This window comes from Castanea sativa, chromosome 4, assembly GCF_040712315.1.
Source record: "Castanea sativa cultivar Marrone di Chiusa Pesio chromosome 4, ASM4071231v1".
Classification (NCBI taxonomy): Eukaryota; Viridiplantae; Streptophyta; class Magnoliopsida; order Fagales; family Fagaceae; genus Castanea; species Castanea sativa.
This window is the reverse complement of record NC_134016.1, coordinates 47,571,123-47,583,816: the sequence shown is the minus strand read 5'-3', so window position 1 is coordinate 47,583,816 and position 12,694 is coordinate 47,571,123. Positions and strand designations below refer to the sequence as shown.

General features: G+C 33.0%; 1 long non-coding RNA gene across 1 annotated transcript; it reads right to left on the bottom strand.

Annotated features, from left to right (window-relative positions):
* Positions 1-32: 32 nt before the first annotated feature.
* On the bottom strand, positions 33-5,384 carry LOC142631337 (uncharacterized). The gene is made up of 2 exons (XR_012843601.1): positions 1,434-5,384; positions 33-697 (listed from the first exon to the last, which is right to left on the bottom strand). It is a non-coding gene; the product is annotated as an uncharacterized LOC142631337 (long non-coding RNA).
* Between the last annotated feature and the right edge of the window lie 7,310 nt (positions 5,385-12,694).

Below are 12,694 nucleotides of genomic sequence, written 5' to 3'. Positions count from 1 at the left end.
AAGAAATAGATACAATTTAAAAAAAAAAAAAAAAAAAAAAGGCATTTTGATCACAAATAATTTTGAACAAAGAGGCAAAGTGTTAATATCAACCATAGTGTCAAGTTCTAATAACATAAAGAGATCAAAACATGCAAAAGCTGCAAGCACCTATGGAATAGTAAGATACGATTCAGATCTAATTAAACCCTAATGAAATTTACACAACATGGGAGATTTAGGTTTCTTTCAGGTTGGAAGGGCCGAACAATGTTGCACATAATAAGAGACAAAATATAGAGCATATATGGCATGAGTTTGTGCATGTTCCATGGGTGTAGGTGCATCTAGTGTAGTAATATATGCAAACTATGTCCCAGCCTGATGTTCCATCGACAGTATAGAATCCAAAAGTGAAACACTTTTTCCTTTCAGTTAGCAACAAGTAGGACATAGTGTGGATTGAGACACATTGATAAGAACATCTACACTAACCCCTTAATGACATCAATAATCCTCCGACAACATGCCAAGTATAGTTCACTGGAAATCCTAATTATCTAGAATCCAAGCTTTTGGAAATTGGAGCTATAATTGAAACAGTTAACATGTTACACAATTACCCATGTAAACTTACAGATGGGGTAGATTACAATGCCATTGCAACCCTATTTTTGTCAAATGAAAGTTATATTGCCTGTGCCTCAAGGATGCAACTCTACATATATAGTGGATTACATAAGTTAAAGTTATCAACATCATTAGAAACAGTTCAATCCTCAACTTAAAATAAATATAATAATCTCAAATATATAGCATAACAAATATATCTGTGGCATAAGGATTGATAATATAATTGCAATGCACAGGGTTATGCTTTTAGACAATGACTCATCGCAAGGGCATATAAATTGTGTCAAAGTTCACGTGGAGCATTTAGTATTGAAGAGTAGGAGATTTTCAGTTGAATCAGTCCTTATACTATCCTCAATTACATATCTCCATCAAGTATACTTGATCTTGTGAACATTTCGCCTCCATCATTGTTTGCTAGTTAATGATTTAATAAAGCAGGAGATGCCATTTTAGTTAATCCAAGGTTTGTACTTGTATATAAAAAAAATGTCATCTTAGGGTTGGCATGATGTTACACAAGTTTATTGATACCTTTACTGCCAACAATCTGGACATGTACCTTGATGTGGTAAACGAGGATTTCTCAACACTAAAAGATTTTATCTATCCTCAATTACATATCTCCATCAAGTATACTTGATCTTGTGAACATTTCGCCTCCATCATTGTTTGCTAGTTAATGATTTAACAAAGCTGGAGATGCCATTTTAGTTAATCCAAGGTTTGTACTTGTATATAAAAAAAAATGTCATCTTAGGGTTGGCATGATGTTACACAAGTTTATTGATACCTTTACTGCCAACGATCTGGACATGTACCTTGATGTGGTAAACGAGGATTTCTCAACACTAGAAGATTTTAATTTTGATACCCCAGCCAATGAAGGTTCCACTTAGGCCAGAAGCACAGGCCTTGACCTCCTGAATCAAATTTTGGAGAGACAATACTACTACAACATAGGGGTACAAATCAGATTTGTCATAAAGCAATTGAAAAAATGCTTAGAAATAAATCACTTGATAAAGGAAAAAGTAGGACACACCAGTAGCAGAATTTGAGATAATGCAGAAAAGATATGGGAACTTTGATATGCGAACATATTCAAATTGTACAAAAATGAAAAATCAATAAAATAATTATTTGTCACATGAAAAAGACTTAAAACAACACAGAGTACTCATTAATGATGTAAAAAAGCTTACCAAACTGCACATAAGCAAAAAATTTACTATAGGGTTATACATTAAAAAAAAAAAAAAATCTTTCACACAATGCAATAGGGGAAGACACTGAACAAGCCTATTGCAATGTCTTCAATTTTTATTTATTTATTATTGAAGCAGTCTAATCTCTGGTGAGTCATGAAGCACTATATAAAAGCTCTTGAAATGAATTTTTTTGGAGAAAATACAACAACACAGGGGTCTAAATCAGATTTGCCATAAAACAATTAAAAAAAAGGTTTAGAAATATGAGAATCACATAATAAAGGAAAAGGTAGAAAATACAAGAACCAGCATTTGAGATAATGCAGAAAAAATAATGGAACTCTGAGATGCAAACCTATTCAAATTGTACAAAATGAACAATCAATAAAATAATTGTTTGTCAAATAAAAAAGACTTAAAACAACACATAGAGTACCTATTAATGATGTAAAAAAGCTTACCAAACTGCACATAAGCAAAAAATTTATGATATGATTACATGTAAGAAAATAAGCCTTCACACAATGCACACATTGGAGGAAGAGACACTGAACAAGCTTAATGAAATATCTTCAGAATGTTTTTTTGGTAAAAGCAGCCTAATGGGTCATGAAGCACTAGATGAAAGATCTTTAAAAGAAAAAAAAATTTGGAGAGACAATATTGTACTAAAATGAAAGGCTTTGCATTTATAAAGGAGCAAATGGTCTCCATATCCAAAGAACTTTCTGATTAACATGAAAAAAGAACTACATGGTAGCTATTATAGCAAATACAATTGCCTCTATATTTGTCATACCCTAGACTTCCCAGATTATTGATGTAATGTTTTGGGACAGATATGAATAGGCTTATAACAGTAGCATTTTCTTATTTGCACTGTTAGACATCTACAAGAAAATTCCTTGCTCATGATAGTAAAAGACCTCCGTTTTATACAAATGCACCATGACATCTTAATTTTTCCAAATTGCCTTGTTAGACATTATGTCCCTGTTGATACTCAAGGTTCATATTAGTGCCTACAAATCTTAGCCTAGAATACTTGATGCCTTTTCATAAGTCCTTTCTAATTTATTCCAACAAAATTAAGAAATCTCAAGTTTATATGTCAGCTGTTAAATTTGCTGGATCCTACTTCTATCCACACTTTGAGAAGCTGAAGGACCGTTATATTTACACATAAAACTGTGAAGAACTAGCAACAAGGTGCATCATCATGTACCCAAAAAGTAGATGCATAAATTATTTATAAGTAGATGGCATCAATTACTTGCATACTGGAGACACTCCCTAATAGCCAACTTTGTAATAGCTGCAATATCCTGTTGCCAGTAATGCTCAAAATAACAGCAGCTAACGTAACATATCAGATTAGCTGGCCCCTGAGGCCATTAAACTAAATAAGAATCCGCAACAAGGTATATACAAATGGCACACAAGACACACACAAGCAGGGAAAAGAGAATAAACATGAAGTGATAATTACAAGTACCTCTTTTAATTCAATGTACAATAAATTACAAGTATATACTAAAAGGGAATCTAAAATTTACCCATATGATGAAAAAATTAGACACCATTACAACAAAGAAAAGATAAATTACTGAATCTATTGCAAAATAAGACAAGCTTCTCATCATGTCTAAGTTGGCTATGGCATATATTATAAAAAGTAATGATTATAGAATATTAAGCACCCAAAATCAAGATCTTTATTTGTTTATAATTCATTATCCTACAGATTAATTGGCTACACTAAATAAACTACACCACAAATGCATATTAGGAAATCTATAGAGACACCCAAAGGTCATTCTTCAAAATTCAATTTTAAGCCTAACTAGTCGCTAACCCGTGCAATGCACGGGATAATTTAATGAAATTTATATATATTTACTATGCTCAAATAAATATTTGTTTCAAAATGAATATGTTTCACCTTCTATTCAAAATATGGCTCAAAGTGTATTATGATTTTTTTTTTCTTTATCTTTTTAATCCAGAATTGTAAAAAGAGGATGAAACTCTTAACAAATTAAAGTTAACAAAGAACATTTGTGTATATAAATCTTTCCATTTAAGAACTTTCACGGCCTTGCAGTTAATGCCTAAAAAACCAAGTCAATCCCTTCTATTTACCAAGTTGAAAATAGCAATGGAAGACAAAAGGGGTGCCCTCTCTTTTTCTTCCAACCTCTGAAGTCACAGAGGATCAACGAATAGATTGTGGGCAATAATAAGAATCCACGACACAAACCTGGGTAAGAGAAACCACATACAACATTGTTTAGATTCTATAAGGTGGTGGGTTACATAGAATTGAGTATATTGTTCTCTACAAAAAGATTTTAGTAAAAAAGGCAAAGGGGGCAGAACTTTGCCAACAAAATTGGAATGCTTTTGGCGTGGAGTTCAAATTGAAATCAACTCATGCCATCAAAACCCTTAAATGTGTAGAACTTAAATCCCTTCAGCATAATAGAAAGAAAAATTAGACAATCACTTGGAGTAACTGGGTCATGTTCAATAAATTTAAGTGTATGCAGCCAACTACAGCGATAATAGTACAGACCCATTTGCACACAACAAATAAATATAAAGAGAAGAAAAAATCAATTAGAAGAACAAAGTAACTAACCTACTTTTTTTTTCTTTTTTTTTTAAAAAGTAATTTACCTACTGAGAGAAATAAGTTTTTGTTGACATTTTTCCCTAAGAATAACTTTTATTTGATAAAGACGTTGCAAACATTATCAATGAAGAAAATCCAAATGAAATTAGTGCATGCATACATGATTTAATCAAGAAGTTCTAACTACAATAACTCATTGCACATCTATTATAAATTTTAGTGGGATGGGATGAAACAGAAATTTGTCATGCACTCCAAAAATTAATGTCAAAAACTGAAAGCATTCCTTGCTCAGAAACGTAAAGCTTCAATAGGGGTAAAAAACAATTATTGAGAGCATAATATACTCTTAGATCCTTTCATAAATTAAAATAATGACCAAAATAACATAAAAATCACAATAACAAACTACAAAATTTGGACTAAAATTATAAACTTTAACACTTTCAATGACATTAATAATAAATTATAAACTTACTATACATGGCTTGTAAATCTATGGACATCTTTTCTATCTCTTCTCTTGTAAGTTGTACCGTATGAAACACATAATAATTGGTCTAAAATAATATTAAATTTCTGGAGTGGGATGTACAAATACTGCCTAGAATCATGATTGGAACAAACAACCTCCAAACGCTCCTACAGATACTAATGTAGGTTTCATGATTGTGTTGGTGCAGGGAGGTTTGTGTGCAAGAAAGCTGGGTCACTGTAAAGGAAGAAGCAAATTAAAAAATAATAAAATAGGAGGAACAATCCAAACGGGGAAAGATATAATCAAGAAACCGTGCAATAATTTTATTAGTTGTGACGTTAAGCAAACATGGCTTAAAATTCTGATCTGCATAAAGCAATAATCTTCTACAAAAAGATCTTCTCCAAGTATGCTAAGCAATAATTTACTATGGAGTGGTGTTTATGGGTTTCCTACCTTTCCTTGTGTTGACTGTTGATCAATACCTCCAAAGAGATATTTATCTTTATTTTCACCAGTCATGCTAGACTCATCCACCTTTAAAGAATGCCCTTCTAAGAATAACCCATCAGAGGGAACTTGATCACCAATCTTTAAGCACAACAACATCACTCACTGCTGACATAGCAACCACCAAAAAGACAGCAAGAATAAACTCCTACCATCATACCACCCATCTTCCTAGCCATGTTGCTTGATACCAAAGCCAAGAGAGGGTACAGCACATGCCAATAATATTAAAATAGCTGAATCTTTAAATGCATCAAACATAAATCTTAGAAACCTTTCTGGTGGTGGTTTTTGGTATTTGTTGGCACTAAAAACAGTTTGTCTATGAATAAGATCAGCCTCACAGCTATTTATACCCTTTTTTACATCAGTTTCAAGAATTAAAGCAAGTTCTTTAACCCCTCCAAACTCACTCAAAGACTCAAAGTTTTTGTCCCTTACCTATCACGAAGCTTCTTAGGATCAACAGTAAGCAAAGAAACTAACAAACCAAAACCAAATACAAATTTCCATAGAGCATAAATCAAAGAGAAGACAACCAAAGCCGCATTCAAAAAAACAAAAACAAAAATTACCTCTCAAATTGCCGCCATAGTTTCTCAATCCATGAAACAGAAAAATTATCCTCATCATATACCTTGTCTGCATATTGATTTACTGGGTTGAAAGCTAATGAAACGATCTATACTTGAACTGCAAAAAAAGGAAGAGAAAAGAGATCAAAGCCCTCTAATACGTGACTAGTTTCAGCCTTTGTGCGTTTTAAGGTTTGAAAGAGGAGTAGAGGAGATATAGATGAGAGAAAAATTGCCGACATAGTTTCTCAGTCCATGAAACAAAGAAACTATCCTCACAAATACCTTGCATATTGAATTGCAGGGTTGAAAGCTAATTAAAAGATCTTGATCTACAAAAAAAGGGACAGAAAAGACTCAAAAGAGACTGGAGATACAGATGAGAGAAGCAGATGATAGATGGGTGAGGAAATACCATTTGATGTGAATGTCATAGGCAACAAAGAAGATTATAATTTTTATGTGTGCCAAAAAAGATGTAAACTTTCTTCAAAATGGGCTTCCAAATTCTTAGATGTGTCTGTAACATGAACATTACTCTAAATAGGTGAGTATACAAAGCATCATAAACAATAAACTATACGCAAAGTACGGACGATATAGAAAACTAACCATGGCATCGAGCTTGACCTCAATCATGAATTTGAATCTGCCACAAACATCACTACCAGTTATTTTTCCCAACAAAAGTTTCAAATTGAAAGCTTTAAAGGTCCAATGGAAGAACAAATTTTTTCAATTTTTTTTATTTATTATAAAAAAGAAGAAAGCAGTACCAATTTAACAGGATATAAATTTAAAATTTTCACCCTTGACCATAACACATGCTAACAAATTGATTTAAATACTCAGATATAAATTGATTTATAACTCATTTATCCTAAAATTTTCAAACACATGCTAACAAATAGATATTGATATAAAATATTAACCTTGTAACAAAACTTAATAAGTCTCAAACACACAGCTTTAATAGTTTTAAATGAATTTGTCACAGTTGCATTTAGGCTATGGCTCAAGCAATAAGAGGCAGCAAATATTATTTAACCCATGGCTTAAAGCCCCTTTTTTTTTTTTAATATTGCTTAAAGCTTTTAAAATTTCAAAGGTGGTGTTTCCCCAACTACCCAACACTATCATTACATCCCATGGGGAATTCCATTAAGTTAAAGACATATTTTTGCAATCCTACCAAGAAAATCAAAATCCTCCCTGTCAGCAGAACAATTAACAACAATAAGAATCCGAGTTTCAACCAACATAAACTTTAGGAAACTTGCGTCAAATACCAATAGGTGTATTATACTATTATCCTAACAAAAAGTCACATATCCAAGTCAAAAAATTTATTATAGCCATCAGTAGCAACCCAAAGATAAGAAAAGAGACACTTACTAAATTGGGCTAAAAAAAAAACCAAACAACACCGAATTTGAACAGCCATGTAGAGAAGAAACATTTGATGATTGCTACAAAAAATCATGAGCTAAAGCTGAAAGTTCAATCCAAAAGTCCTCCATAAAACAGGAATGAAGTATGGAAAAAACAAATAGACAAAGTCTGACTTATCTCTAATTCCAACAATACTACAATGCCATACAAACATATTTTGCAGCAACTTTAAACGAGAATGAATTTCATTGCTACAATACACGGGCTAGTTAAATAAAAAGATAATTAACCAACCACATGGTAAAAAAAAAAAAAAAAAAAAGATTTCAATTTCATTGAGACATTTTGTCAAACACTTAGGGTGATGGGGAGGGTTTAACAAAACAAACATTAAATTTTTACCAAACCTTTAATAGCCTTAATATTGTTCATATTTATTTCTTTTCCAGTACAATTCCAGCAACAAATGAAACATCAAATTAATAACCTTTGCACACATTTTTTACTATTTAGTTTCTAACAAAACCAAAAACTCAAACTTTGCTCATTCAATCAGTTCCCAATTGAACCAAAAATAAATTCCAATTTCCCTCATCATTCCCTCACTTAATTCTCCATTTTCTCAGCAAACAATCAAAAACCTCATCTTCCTAATTACGCAAACTGAATAATCCCCTTGAGTTATACTCTTTAAAGAAAAATAACAAATAACAAAGCATATATAATCACAACTTTCTTAGGAAACAAATAGAGATGGAAAGCGAGAGAGAGAAAGTGAGTTAGGGCAAGAAGGAAAGGACCTTTGCATGCGGATTCAAGAAGAGGTGACACGTCAAAAAAAATCATACAAACCCAGAAAATCAAACATAAGAAACACAAGAAAATCAAACCCAGAAAAATCATAAATGAATATTGTACAAACAAAATCAATCCACAAATATACATAAACCAAATTATCCAAAACAAAATCAATCCGCATATACCAACACAAACCCAGCTCAACCATACCAACACAAAGCAAAATTAAAATTAAAAAATACTTGAATTTAGATCTGTTATTACCTTCAACAAGAACACTAAAGAACACAAACCCAGATTAAACATAAGAACACAAACTCAGATTTGCTAGGATTTTCTTACCCTTTCTTGTCAACCAAACACAAACACAAACTGATCTCCAACAAGAACACCAAAACATCTCAAACCTAGCAATCAACGATCAACAAACCCACCCCACGACCCACTCCAACAACAAACCCACCCTTCGACCCACCACCGGACCCAACCGACCACTGCTTCACAAGGATCAACCGATTTTTGTTTCACAACTACCACCACACCGATCTCAGCCTCTCTCTCTAAACCCATATCAAAACTATGGAAGATTGTGGAGAGGAGAGGAAACAAGGAGGGGCGAGCAGAAAGGGGAATCGGGGAGGGAGAGACACCGGTCTGAGACAGAGAGACCCACCGAGAGAGAAAGACATCGATCTGAGCCACAGAGAAAGAGCAAAGCAACGATCTGACCGAAGAGCTAGAGGCATTTGGGTTTGGGTTTCAGCAAAATCAAGACATAAAGAGAATGGGTCAGTCAGAGAAAGAAAGAATAAAAAAAAAGCACCACAACCAATTGTTGTGGTGGTGGCGGTGATACCCAAATTTATCTAAAAACTTGTGTTTTGCTTAGTTTGGTGGTTTATGAAGAGTATCCATGATACCCACTAAAAAACGTTGAAAGTGCGGATTGAGCAAATCGCGCTAAATGAATATTTGTTGTGTTTGATTGCTAAGAAAATACTTAATAAGATGTAATTTTGTTTAACTCTTATGGATTTAACAATATGATTCATGTTTAGGGGATGAACACAAAGAACATGAGTAGGAAAAATAATGGAAGGAATAAATTTTTTTAATTTAATTATCTTATTTTATTTTAAAAGAATTTAGAAAAAAAAAACATGAAAATGTCTTTTTTTAATTATTCTTTTATGCTGACTTCGATAAAATTTATTATTATTATTTTATTCGTCACATCAGTATTTAATGTGTCAACAGTACACTTCATTTGCCATATAGGATATTTCCATTAAGTGAGTGACAGTAAGAATAAAAATGAAACGCATTTTTAGTTTTAGGGACTAAAAATAGAGAGGTAGGAATTAAAATAAAAATGACCCTAAAACGTAGGAACTAAAAAAAAAAAAAAGATTTAGTCCTGTTACACAGCATCTTGCCCATGAGGTAAAACTAAGGTTTACCCATTGATCAGGTGGCCTGGTCCAAACACTCCCCCAGCTATGCTCTTCAGTAACCCACGAAATGTATGGAAGAAAATCTCAAATAAGCCCAAGGACCAAACAAAACATATGGAACAAAAATCTCCAACCAAGCACATCGAATTCCAACAAACACAAATTTTGAATAAGCCCAAAACACATAAGCCCTTAAGATACTTTCTATCTATAAATCGTAGGTTTTATTCTAATATTACAACTTACAAAAACAACAACAACAACGATAAAAACAACAACAACAACAACAATAATAATAATAATTAGCTTTTGTATGATTTTTGTGTGAGAATCATAGTGAAAGAATCAAAACCTAAAATACTCCGATATATGTTGTTGTATATATAGGTATATAAGGATAGGTTGTAATAATAATCTAACTTTGAAGAGTATTTCATTTGTGTTAAGTGATAAAGTGAATATTTAAGTTCTGAAATTTTCTAAGTGAAAATTTGAAATTTAGGTTTTTCAACTAGTCAAAACTTTTGCTTGATTGATCGAAGTGATTAGGAACATAATCCTAGAGCTTTTGCCTAACTTGATCGATGTTAGATTCCTATTGGATCGATCAAAAAGAACTTTCGATTAATACTCAATTCCACTCGATTGATCGAGACATATGAAAATTGAATTTCTGCAAAATTTTCTAGCTACTGTTTTGAACATTTGAAAAGGTTTTGAGCTTTGTGAACAGTTTTATAAAATATGGTAACTCTTTTAACTCTTTATTGGTACCTTTTGAATGATTATAACCCTATAGGTATAAGAAGTGGTTCATGTTCATTTAATAACTAATTCTTTTCTCTCCCTTAAATAGTTTCTGATGAGTGAAGAAAAATAAAGTACTCCAGACCGTCCATGGTCATCCACACCAGCAGTCGTCCACAAGAAAGCACAAGGACGAGGCTAACGTCCACGATCGTCCATAAGAAAGAACAAGGACGAGGCTAACGTCCATGGTCGTCCATAGAAGAAAGCACATTTGCATAATCAAATTTGGCAACTGCATCTACTCGTCCTAGGGAAGCTACCAACCTCGTCCTGAAGGAGCTCATCTCATATAAGGAATGACCTCCCTTAGAAGTGAGGTATATGCAACAAGAGGATCCTTGGACGAGCCCTTGACACTTTGAAAAATTCCTAAGTGCATACCACCACTCCTTAACATATGCGTAACTTCCAGTGACCGTTATATGAGAAAAATATAACTCCTAAACGGTTGAGGAAGTTATCCTTGAACCCTCACACCTCCTCAAATTCAGGGGAGGTTACAAGCCTAATAACTGTTCCTAGGACACTATATAAACACTCATTCAGACCAGACAAAGGTATGCTTTTACATTTCCCAAACAGTTGGAACTCCAAAATTATAGAAAAAAGTAACTTTGCTATCGAAGGGTTCTTGGCCGGCAACCCCAGTCACCTTTGATTGTTATTCTTTATTTTTCAGGCCATCAAGACAGCCAGTAGTTCTTGAAAATCCAAAGCATCCAGCCTACTGATTTTTTTCGCATCATCAGTTTCTAAGAAATATGTATGTTCGTTTAGACCCCTTAAACCAGATTGTTTAACCTAACATATTAACCAAGTGATTACTTAGATTAATTTTCAGATCTAGGTTAACACACAAATAAATCATATCATACAAAGATGCGGAAAAGTAAATAACACCACGATATGGTGGCCCAAGAAAACTAATGAAATGAACCGTTTCAAGGTAAAAACCTGGAGAGGATTTAATCTTGCTATCCTCAAGGTAAACCAAATCCACTATAAGATAAATGAAATTTTTACAATTAGATTTAACCCTAAATCTATTACTACCTCATGTAGTAACTTATTGACACGACCACGTGCAAGCTTCGAATCCACGGACTTCTTCTTTTCTTGGATTTACACCAGCACAAACACCCTTACTTGTGACCTTGAGATCCCACTCAAAAGTTTCAAATCACCTTCACTTGTTGAACTTTGTAACAGCAAATTTTACAATATTGGATTTGAGATTCTTCAAGGAATATTGCCGGTAGATGACTTTAGAGAGCTTTGGGTACAAAAACCCTGAATCTACAATTGGTGGCACAAGATGCACTCTTTTCTATCTAAAAATCTCTAAAAACCCTATCTATGGTTAGCTTATAATGTTCTTTCAATACTGAAAAAAACGGATTGCGATTTGGGCTTTAAACAAACAAGTTATGGGTTTTTTACGTTTGCTAATTTTTTACTGATATGCGACTTTCGATTGATCAAGAGGAATCGAACAACAATCAAACAAGAATCGAGAGAAATCGAACAGGAATCGAGAGGATCAGATTGCAACTCAATTTTTTTCATCTTGAACTTGAGTTTTTTGTCTTGGACTTGAAAGTACACCATTCTAACTCAATAATACTTACTTTTTGTCATGGTTTGCCAACACTACAAACTCAAAACCTAACAAAACACAAGAAATTTTGTGGGTATTTTTCAAAACTATTATTTGTAAAACTTAATAAACTTGGTTTTATATTGAGGACAAATTTGTAGTAACCCTTTAGCAACTTGTGTATGTGGATAAATATTGTCTAAGGATAATATTCAATTCTGCTTCAAAGTCAATCATAATTTCTATTTACTTGTTGTGTTCATTTTGTTCTTTCATTGTTACCCATTGAAATTGAAATCCCCAACATATGTTGCACATATTCAATCTGTATTTTTATTTTCTTTATTTTCTAAATCTTTTATATTTATTTTTTAATCTTATTTATCTTGTTTCAATTTTTTATTCATTGTTATTACTTATTTTTGAGTCAATATTGGAGGACTAAACAAATCGGCCCAACAACAGGTATGCAATGAGGGACGTGATAGGATATACTGGACTTGATTGGTCCAATATTGTTTAGCCTTGTGGGCCTCAAAAATCTAAAGGCAGTACCGTGGTTCATGTTCAGAACTGGCTCCAAACTCCAAAGTCCAATCCAAAAGGAACTGTTTATCTATTT